Genomic DNA, 12,531 nt, shown 5'->3' with positions numbered 1-12,531 from the left:
AGAAAAAGTAACAAGTTCTATTATTTCAAAATCATAATATTCTTAAGCAAATTATGAGCTTCTATTATTGGTTGAATATTATTATGTTATGATTCAGAATATATTTTCAGATCCAGGAAATTTCTTCCAAGCTTATTACAAAACACTGCTCTTTTCTGTAAGAATTAGTAAGATTACAAATTCTAAGACAGTGCATAGATAATTCGAGGAAAATCAGCTTAAATAAGTGTTTTCATTATGCTTTAATTTGACTACATAAATATCATAGTTAACATAGCCTACAGTAGTTTCATCTTTTAAGATACTTTGCTTTTCTGCTAGTGTTGCTATAAAATGTGATTCTAAGTCTATACATAGGAATATTTAATAATTAATAAAGTTAAGCAGAATATATGCAATATATTTCTAGGAAACTTATAACATCAAAAACAATTGCTATTTCTACTGCCAAAAGGGCCAAGGAATGAATCATTACCAAGACGCAGAAGAAAAATAGAGAGAAGTTGTTCCTTTGAAGTGCAAGAACTTTCAATCATGGAAACTCACAAGTTGGAACTGAAGTAGTACCTGGAGAAATTGGCTTTGTTCGACTGCATCCTGCTCAACTAAGTGATAGCCCAACTGATAGCATACTTAACAGATGAGCCTTACATCACAAAGAGTTGAGTAAGGAAGGCTGAAAAACAGATTTTGAGGGTAAAAAGAATACTCTCTTAAAAGATAGGCATTGTAGAGACAGGAGGAAGACAGTGGAGGAGCTGCAGAGCACTATCTGCGCTCCCTCCGACACCATAGTTTTATCACCCCATAGAAACTTTTACACCTGGAAATACAGCTACAGTAAGTTCTAACAGTACAGGGATTCTGGCCAGGAAGGAAAAATCAACTTTGCTCATCTGAAAACACAGATTTGAGCTCCGGGCAGCGTCGCATCACCATGCCAGTGCCGGCGCCGGCACAGCACCCAGCGCAGCAACCCGCAAGCCATGCAGCTAAAGCACACAGCATACACCAGGGAGAAATCCTCCAGACAGCAACTGAGCACGGATGACCTGACATCGCAGAGAAAGTGTGAGTACCCCATGAAAGACATTCCCACTCGCGCCCACAGAGCAGCTTCTGGAAGGCAGCCCTTCCCCCACCACCAGAGCAAAGTGCCATCTTTGCCACTGGCATTGGGTCAGACCAGATTGGAACTAAAGTGGGCCTGGGGAAAGTGAGGTCAAAGTAGCCATCTTTGAAAAAGGCAAGAGGGACCGACCTGTAAGAGTCACCTCCGCCCAGGAGAACGCCCCCTGCCCAGGCGGGAGGCATGTCCTGGGCCACGGCTCAGCCAGAGGTGCCCCGTCCTGCCTGCCGGAATTTCTAAATTCACAGTGAATGCAGAGAGCATCTCCCGGTGGCACGGAAACAACAGACAGGGGAACAAACAGTTCCTGAGAAAGTTAAACAGTCCCGTCACAGAGGAAGCCCAATTCCCAGCCTGAAACAGAGCGGCACTCCATAGCCACCTCCACCAAGGAGGCCGCCCCACCCAGGAGAGTGTAGCCTCCCCCAGGCAAGCAACTCTCAGTGGTATAAAACAGGCCAAAGGCGCCCCGCTCTGCTGAGTCCACAGCCTATTCATAGCCAGGCATTAAAGGCAGCTGCCCCACAGCAGACAGAGGAGCTACGGTTCCTGAGACTCCTCAAGTCCCCATCTACAGAGGACGCCAAGGACTGCCAGCAAGCTGTGCAAACCACAGAGACCCAGGATTGCACCAACAGAGGTGAAAGATCAGAACAGGACCACCACCTGCAAACTGAAATCAAGTCAAACACAGCCAAGCAGAAAAATAGACTGCAGACCATCACAAGGAAACCAGAGACTGGGGAAAGACCACCCAAATAAGGAGGACTCCATTTTTTTTTTTCACTTCTGAAACATCGTCGGGTTTTTTGTTTGATTGTTTGTTTTGTTTTCCATTTTTACCTGTTTGTTTTATCAAGTTTTTTTCTTAGCTTTTTGTTTGGGTTGTTCCTTTTCTGATTTTTTTCCTTTTTTAAATAATTTTTCTCTGTTTTGTGCATCTGTCTTCCACTATCTTTACTTTATTTCTCTCTTTGCGTTCTCTTTCTCTAAAAATTACTTTCCTATGAATAACACCTCCACTCTTTTCTGCTAACTCTCCATTGTCAATCATTTTAACCTTGTTCTTTCTACTGATTCTACTCTTCTCCACATTTCCACATCACTGAAACTAAACCAAAACCACCACACCCCCTCCCCAATACATTTTACTCTATTCTCTTTACTACCTCCAACTTACCCTCCTGACTTACTGCCTGGACCTCCAGTTTCCATTGACTCCTGGTTATTGGATAGAGGGTATCCCAGCTTAATCTGAGTGAATCAATGGGGTTCATAGAGAAAGCCAGTCCCAAAAGAACTTAATATAAAAACAAGAACTCTTATAGGGTTGTAACAGTAAATAAGTAACTACTGATTACAGGACCCAGGATCGGTTGCTATATTGAAATTGTATTCTTTAGGAACACCAAATCTAATTTTATACACAGGTATACAGGGTATCTGTATATAACTGTGAACTTGTAAAATTTATACAACAGTGCTTGGTAAGGGCTGCTTTAGGTCTTAAACGGTGCTCATAGGTGCTTGTAGATTGGCATTCCCAGTCCAAATGGGCAGAAGGAACACAAGAAAGATGGCAAACAATGAAGTCTTATCCCCCACTCAAAACAAGCAGGAAGCAGAGCAGTCAATCAAAGACATAGAAGAGAACCCCCAAAATGCTCTACAAAGTCTACTGATAAACATGATAAATGAAAAGTTTGAATCTCTTCAGTCAATTATTCTAGAGCATGAGGAGGCAAAGCAACAATTAATGGAGAAATTCATGGCATCCACAAATAGAAAGATAAATGAACTTCAAGAGTCAAATGAAAAGATAGCTAACCAGCTTAAAGATTTAAGAGACACGACTCAAAACCAAAGTAATGAAGTTAATGAAGTAAAGAAGTCCATACAAGACCTAAGAAATGACATGGAAATCATCAGAAAAGACCAGTCAGAAGGAAAAGAGATTTGAAATCAAGTAGCTAGCTTACAGTCCCAACTAACTGAAGCAGAGGAACGAATTTCAGGAGCTGAAGATTCCTTAGATTCTATGGAGAAAGATAAAAAATCAATACAAATCCAGTCCAATCAACAAAACAGATCGCTACAGGAGATTCAAGACACGATCAGGAAGCCCAATTTAAGGATAATAGGTATTGAGGAAAACTTGGAGAAAGAGGTTAATGGGAGAGGCAACCTATTTAACAAAATATTAGCTAAGAACTTCCCAAATATCCAGAAGGAAAGGCCTATACAGATATAAGAAGCATTTAGAACCCCAAACCGACCAGACCAGAATAGGACATCCCACCGACATATAGTGATCAAAACAGGTTCAGTAGAGTGCAAGGAAAAAAATCTCAAAACTGTTGGGGAGAAGAAAACAATCACATATAAAGGAAAAGCAATCAGAATCACCCCAGACTTCTCAGCAGAGACCATGAAAGCAAGGAGAGCCTGGAATGAAGTATACCAAACACTAAATAAAAATAACTACCAACCAAGAATTCTCTACCCAGCCAAACTCTCATTCATAGCCGAAGGTCAAATAAAAGTCTTCCACAGTAAGGAAAAACTGAAACAATATATCTCCACCAAACCAGCTTTACAGAAAATCTTCAAAGATGTACTATACAGGGAAAATAATCAAGATCCCAATACAGACAGAGAAATGAACGCTAAATAGTAAACATCAGATCAAGAAATGGGAAGACACAGCTTTAAGCAAGACAGTGATAATGAAAGGAACAAACGATCATCTCTCAATCCTAACTCTCAACATTAATGGACTTAATTCCCCAATCAAACGACATAGGCTCATAAGTTGGGTCAAAAATCAAGATCCATCTTTCTGCTGCCTCCAAGAGACACATCTATCCAGCAAAAAGTAAACATCTTCTAAAAGTGAAAGGCTGGAATCAAATCTATCAAGCAAATGGCCCCCATAAGCAGGCTGGAGTTGCAATCCTAGTATCAGACAAAATTGACTTCAAATTAAAAAAGGTAAGAAGAGACAAAGAAGGTTACTACATACTAGTAAAGGGATCTCTCCTACAGGAAGATACAACCATTCTAAATATTTACACCCCAAATGCAGGAGCACCCAACTTCATCAAACAAACACTACTGACTCTAAAAACACTCATAGACCCAAACACATTGATAGTTGGGGACTTTAACACCTCACTATCACCTCTGGACAGATCAACATGCCAAAAACTGAACCAAGAAACCACAGAACTAAATAATTGCATAGACCAACTAGACTTAACCGACATCTACAGAATATTCCACCCAGCAACAACAGAATACGCATTCTTTTCGGCAGCACATGGAACATTCTCCAAAATAGATCACATCTTAAAAGATAGGCATTGTAGCACAGCACTCTAAGTCTCAACACTTGCAAGGTAGGGGGAGGAGGACTGGGAAAATAGCAAGAACCTCTTAAAAAAGATGTAAGAAGAAAAACATAAAGCTTTAAATAACCCCTGAAGAAAAGTAGTAAGTTCAATATAATAACTTGATATATATCACTTTGGTAATTTTTAGGATACAATTGATTGACTATTAACATTTTTTTTGGAACTGTGGGAAGTTTTCTTCATAATTATTTATTCCAACTGATGGAAAGCTGTAGTGTATTTGATTACTACAGTTGAATATTTTTTTCCATTACAATATTAATACACTGTGAAGGTCAATTATATATAGTTATGGTATAATGAGATCACATACATAATAAAAACAAAAGATACATAAGATGTAATATTTTAAAAATGTTAAAATTACTGATATGGCTAAAATAAATATCATTGGTCAAATATTAAAATCCCTTCTAAGAAATGTTTTCCATTTCCAAACCAGAGATGATTTTGATCCATACAAATAATAGGTATGATTGCCTTGAAAAAATTAATTTTCAGTGTGTCAAATAGAATGCCAGTAGTTTCAGTCACTCTTATTTGATTCACAAATCTTATTATATTCCAAATAGTTTTGTCATTGTTGCTTGATATTATGTACATGAAAATGTTTGTGTGTATACATACATATATGTATATATACATAGAGAGAGAGAGAGAAAGTACCAATATATAGACATATGAAGTACCAATATATAGAAATATGATTTCTTGTTTTGAAGGAATATATAGGAATTTCAGTGTTTACATATTCATACACACACATATATATATACACATATACACATATATGTAGGTATGTGTATATAGTATACATATACTTGCATATGTGTTTTATCTGTGCGTAATACCTATTGAAAATACTATTCTACATTTATTTGATTGTAATTATCTCATAATTATTATAATTAAAATTATAAAAACTACACAAAATGTAATAACTGGACATGTGAATAGAATATTAATGCATAGCCACAAAGTTTCTGTGATATATCTCTGACCACATTATTAATTTGTTTTCTTCAGGAGTAGCAGACCCTTGCTTTCATTCGAACATGTGTGACAACTGAGTCTCCTGTAAACTCTAATGTTAATAGTTTGTCATTAGCTATTATATTCTCAAATCTCTGGGCATTCAACTAAAATAAACAAATTAAGTGGAAGTTTCAACATAGCCTGAAAGAGCAGTGTGGGGTAAAAGCAAAAATGATGCATAATTAGAGCTTTTTAAGTTGCTATTTGTATCTTTAGAAGAAATAAATATATTCTTACTTTTTTCTCTCTTCTTTTTAGCCTATAAGTTGAATAAATTGTCCTATCTAGATACCTCTAAGATAGTTTATAAATTACAGTATAATTTTCTTTCTTCTCTTAATATGCAAAATTAAATATAATAGATAAATCAAGACTTGTTTATTTTTAAACCAGCAATGGCATTTTACCGTTAATGTTACACTGACTGTTAATAATGAATTTGATTTCCCCAAATTGATGAGGAAATTGCTGATTATATGAGCCTTCCATATTTAGTAAAATGAATATTAATATTGTAAAATGATGAATTGCTAATATGGGACATTGAGCATGCAATCAGCTATAAACTATCCCTCCTATAAAAGACAAGTATTTATAGTGATAATTTTAGCACACAATTCCATTTTTAATTCCATGTACAACAAAAGACTGTTGAATTTAATATCCCTACATATGAACAATAGTTATTTGTCTTTATTCGTATTTATTTTATTATTTTCAGAAATAATTCAATTGTGTATTACCAGCATTCTATATTTGAATATTTTCAAAACAAAAAGAAAATAAACCAAATGTTTATTACAGAAAAATGTCAAGAAATATGTGGTACACTATACTTATAATAGCTATTTTGTTTTGAAGTCATTTGTGGTTAAGAAATTTACAAAAATTAACTGTTTTTCTGTCAATACACACTGATGTCTTGTAATTTTTAATAGAAAATATATCACAATTGGATCTAGTTCTATTTAAAAACACGAGAAAGACAAGACTTCCTTTGAATTGAAGTTTGGGAATATTTAGTAGAGTAGGGTGCTAATGAATTCTACAGAATGCAATATGAATTCAACCCCCAAATTTTAGTAAAATGGATACATACAAATTTAGATATTTTGTACACTAGTTTCAAAAAGTCAGAGTGTCTGTCATTTGTGAATTAAGTTAACGTAATGCTATTTCTTTAAAGCCTTTTTGTTCACATATGATCCTACCTTATCTCAGTACACTTTAACCTTAGATCCCAGCTGAACTTATTTCTGTAGAAATGGAGCTTTAACTATATGGTTCTGCTTTCATAGAGTGAGTCCCTATAATGTTCTCACCTGTATAATTTTGCTCCCAAGGGGAGTCATCTTTGTTGACCTTGAGATTTAAAATATCTTGAGTAATTTTATAACAGAACTTAAGTATCTGGGTCACTTCAGACTGCAAGAGTGCAAAAGTTTTCATGAATGGGATTTACAAACCAGTACACTGACAAACAAATCCTCCCACAGTCTGGAGAGATGTGCTTATTCATTTCACTGTTGAGAAAATTATTTTGAGGGCAAGCAATCCATTCCTTTTAAACTCCAGTGATAACTGTCCTTTTACTGTTTCTTCTACCATTCAAATGTCCTTTTCTTCATTTTTGTTTTCCTAAAAAATCATAAGCTTTCTAAAAAAGACAATATTGTTCATTATTTGCTTCTGGCTTGCTTTCTGGAAGTTCATAGTTTGGCTTCATGTATTAAAATTATGCATTAAGAAAAGGTTAGAGATAAATTCTATTTAAAAATGAGCAAATAAGGGCTGGGAATGTGGCCTGGCGGTAGAGTGCTTGCCTAGCATGCACGAAGCCCTGGGTTCGATTCCTCAGTACCACATAAACAGAAAAGGCCAGAAGTGGTGCTATGGCTCAAGAGGTAGAGTGCTAGCCTTGAGGAAAAAGAAGCCAGGGACAGTGCTCAGGACCTGAAAGGAGCAAATAATTTACAACCCAGGACATTTTATTTCCAGATTGAAAAAAAAAAAAAAAAGAAAAGAAAAACACCAGTCTGGTGATGATACAAGTAATAAAAAATAAAATGAAAATTCTCTATTTTACTTTATTTTAAAAAATGTAATACAGGGCATCACATGTGTCTTTTCTATTGAAGGGGAGGTAGGGTAGAAATAGCACCCAAGACTAAACTTGATAAAGAACTGACCTGTTCATTCCATTTTACACCATGTAATAATGCAACTGTAGAGAGGTTTGTCCCAATGATGTAATTTGTTTCAATGTATGTTTTTTTTTAATAAAACAATTGAATACTTACCCATTTTCTTTCCTATTTGAGTCATAAAAATAGTAATCAATATCCTCAGGCACAAACTGTGGCTATGTTAAAAACTAAATATTAAATAATTGAAATGTGGGGGACATCCACATTTGAGGAGAATCTGAATAATCAACTTTGAACAAATGCAGGTATATGGAAATAGATCATTAAAACCTACACATAGAAAGTCAGAGGCAATTGATTTAAAATGAATACTTGGTACCGTGGTACACAGAGTGTGCCTAACTGAAAACATTTGTGGAATAACTAACCATTTAGTTATCTTTAAATATTCTTCATGTTTCACAGATTGTTCACAGAATATGGTGATATATGAGAACAAATATGTTATTAACTGCTCTGAAAATGAAGATATAGCATCAAGGATCCACAAAAACCATCACAAAATATTCCTTAACCTCACCTAAAGGATTATTTAAGATTTTAACAAATACTCACAAAATGCTATTTATTTTTATGAACTGCATGCAAATATGGACAAACATATTTCATTTGTCTCCTAAGAATACTTTCCTTTTTCTCTTGAGCATATAGAAAGAAATTTATTTCCATCCTTTCTTCAGTCTCTCTTTCTATGTAATACTTAAATTTACACAATAAAAGGCATACAACCAATGACTTAGAAACTAAAATTAGTACAAAGTAAGATAATATTAATGAAGAGGATAAAACTATGAATACACAAGGCAGAGGTCAGGTAAATACTACAACTAACATGTATTGATTTCTTTGTTCATTTATTACTATATCATGCAAAATAAGCACCAGTCAGACTTCCTAGAAAAATATAGACTACACTAAAGATTATTATTGTCGTCTATAACATGACCAAAGAGAAAGAAACTACACATGTGTACAAGGTGTTTACATTCTAAATGCATATATTAAACGCAATAATTAAAATTTAATTTTCTACTCAAAAAGCATTGGTGCATTTCAAGGCCTATTCCTTAATAAACTGTCACTGATTTTTGAGGTCATGATAACTGAAAAGTGAATGGACAATACCAAGACCTGTTCATTGAATTGTTAAGGGTCAAACATGTTAAACCAAATGATGTCCACTTTTATGCCTGGCATAATCAAATCTAGTAAAAATCACCCATCACATTATAGCAGAAGAAATCGGAGATTTTGCAGACACTCTACAAATTAAATTCAAAGTATTATTTTGAAGAAAAATTATACCAGAAAAGTATTACTTTATAGATTTGTGGAACTAAGCTGCTATCTTAAGAAGTGACATTTTAAAATCTCGGTACCTTGAGAATAAGCTTAAAGGCTGTATGCAATTGAAGCAAATAACTCAAACTCCAAAAGTTAGAAAAAATAAATTAATATATAATTCTATGTAAATTAGATAAGACAACAAATTCAGTATCTTTTATCCTCTCCCCCTGTCCTTTTGTCTCTCTCTGTCTCTTCACTTGTTATCTCTCTGACTCTGTCTCTGTCTCTGTTTCTCTCTGTGTGTGTCATAAATTAATCACTTGATTAGTGATTCCTTTTTATTTCCTTAAGAAAAATTCATGCCATTAAAATCAGATATCACGGAAGTGAAATGGAACAAAAACTTGACTTCTAGTTTGTCTCAATGTAGAAAACTAGAGTAAGAAAGTAAATGTGCTATTCTTAAGCTTACTTTGTTTCTCAGACCTTTGTCTCATTCTTCTAAGTATACATTTAGAAATATACAGAAATATACATACACATTATCAGTGCACAAATCAAGCAGCAAAATCATCCATTGGTTTCATCCAGGGAGTCATGAATCATGAAGAGGACTTGAGCAAATTTTCTTAGATATATGCAGTTGTGATTCTTTAGTAGAATGTGCTATCAAATTAAGATCTACTAGAAGCAAACTAAGGAGGAACATTCTAGGCAGATAACACAGAGTCAACTACTGTAATAGATTGTGCGTATAGCTCTTATTAATTATGCATGTTGCATTTAATTTCAGCCAGGAACTTGTGTACAAATAAAGTTCCTTTTTGTGCTACTATACACAATAATAAGCTTTTTCTTGTTGTTTTGGTTTGTTTTTTTTTTTGGTAAAAAAAATGTACATTTATAATTAGCCAGCTGGACTCAGTTTTAGATGACTGCAATTTTGTTGGCAACATCCAAAGTATCCTAATCAGGAGCCAGTCGAACATATGTCTTCTTCTCTCCTTCAGGTCTTATCAGGGTATTAGCACATGAATGTCATAGAGATTCTCCACCGCCTGTTTGATCGGATCCTTGTTGGCCTTGACATCCACAATGAACACAGGTGCATTGTTGTCATCTATCTTCTTCACGGCTGACTCAGTGCTGGGGGTAAGGGTGGGGGTGGGGGGCGGAATTTGATGATAGCATAGTGATCAAGCTTGTTTCTCCTCCAGGCACTCTTTGGACATTTGGGTTGTCTCTGAAGCCGCAGCATCTTGGGCTGCCGGAAGGTGGGTGAAGTGCATATCTTTTTGTGGCTGTTGACACCTTTCAGCACTGTATCCTTGGCCTTCTAAACCTATTCCTCGACTTGGCTTTAGGATGGTCCCAAGCTCCCTTCTTCGCTTTCAGCGCCATCTTGGTGAAAAGATAAGCTTTTATTTGTAATCAGTAAAATATACATTTATTTATAAGGGACTACTGAAACTACAGTTATTGCAAATAAATTTTGATTAGCAAAAGAAACAAAAAGTAGACGCTGCAGTGTAAATTTAACTCTGGTTTGTTGAAAGATGAATATGGCGAGTAGGAATTTCCCTCTTTGCTAATTCTAGATATATTATTTAGTAGTTTTTAATTGCAGCCCCATTTTACTACTCTTTAAAGCAGTAAATCTATGTGAAACAGAAAGATAATTAAATGAACAAATGATATAGACATATACATATTAATGTCATGATAATTAAGTGTAATGAATCTTTATGTGGCCTTGCTATTTCTTTCTTTGAGTATAAACTTATAAAGATGAACGGAAAGGGGGGGAGGGGGGTACGAGGGACAAGGTAACAAACAGTACAAGAAATGTATCCAACGCCTAACGTATGAAACTGTAACCTCTCTGTACATCAGTTTGATAATAAAAATTTGAAAAAAAAATAAAGATATGCCATTGTAAATATATCTTACTAAGAAATGACTTTTAACTAAATATTTCTGATCTGCTTGAGAATAAAGTTAGTAGACATTTAAGTTTCAATTCGAGAATTTTTTAATGCATTTTAAATATTTTTCTCTGTTACACTGAGAAATCTACAACTGTAAAGTTAAAAAGGGAGGAAAATCAGTGATAATATAGAGAATGTATATATATATATATATATATATATACATATATGTAGCAATTCTTCATTGTGGAACTTAGCTGAGCATAAAGAGAAGAGATTTTCAAAATGCTTAATTGCATGAAGTATTCAATCACAAAATACTGTATTTTAAAGAAATAAAGATAACTAAAAATTTAAATGATGTCCCACAAAAGTATACTTTTCACGGATAACTTTGAAGTAAACTTCATTTTCAGTAAGGTGCATTTGTATTCAAATCTTAATTTTTCTTCATTTAATATTTACTAATTTCAGATATTAGAGACAAGCATTGTGAATTTGTGTGGGACTCTACTGCACAAAGTTATGTATTTGCTAATCAAGAGTCTTCTGTTATCTTCTATACATTTCATCTTTGAGTTTATTTATTATATGATTGAATTATGTATTTTCATCATTTCTATTCTTTTAGGTTCCATTATAATATTAGAAAAAAATATTGAGTTTTATTTTTACTAACATTCACTTTTAAGTTAGGTTTTTAAATAGTACAAGTGAGTCATTAAAAGATACATTTTCAATTTTGCAATGGAATACATCCATTTTTTTCTAAATTTAATAGAATATGTACTGTTTTCAAAATCAATAATGATATCTAATGGAAAATGACTAACTTCTTACAAGTGATAAATATATGACAGTATTTTAAACATATATGTATTCCTTACAGCATTTGTGAAAAACATTTAAATGTCAAAATTTAACTTATATTATTAATATATTCTGCCACCCAAAGGCAAAAATGTACCACATATTGCATAATCAAATATAATATTTACATTTTTATATGAGACAAAATTAAGAGAATAGCTATTTTGCATTTTTTGCTTAGATACCTACATCATAATCATGGGAGTCACATACTCCAAAAAGTATGAAGAGGAGAAATGAGGAACAATGCAGTCAAGAGGTCAATCTATAGCTCACAAGATGAAAAAGAGCAAGAGAAGGGGTTGGTAGGGAAGGAAGTGTTGGTAGGGGAGGTAATGTTGGAAGAAATGACATTGATCAAGATGTTAAATGGCAACTCCATTGTACAACTGTTTGAAGGTTACAAGAAAAATTTTAAAATAATGTAAAAAAACTCCACACAAGCAAAAAGAAACAACCCCCCCCAAAAAAAAACCAAAAACCAAAAAACAAAACCATGAATGGTCTTTGAATATAAGTTAAAACAAAATAAAAAATAATCATCAAAATGAAATGCAGCTGAATATAAGGCAATTTTAACTTTAGTAAGTGTATATCAACATATTTCAACATTAGAAATCAAATATTTTAAAGCACAAACTAGTATTTACTATCCTATATTT

The sequence above is a fragment of the Perognathus longimembris genome, chromosome 3, assembly GCF_023159225.1.
Source record: "Perognathus longimembris pacificus isolate PPM17 chromosome 3, ASM2315922v1, whole genome shotgun sequence".
Classification (NCBI taxonomy): domain Eukaryota; kingdom Metazoa; phylum Chordata; class Mammalia; order Rodentia; family Heteromyidae; genus Perognathus; species Perognathus longimembris.
The sequence above is the reverse complement of the archived record's forward strand: the minus strand, read 5'-3'. Positions refer to the sequence as shown.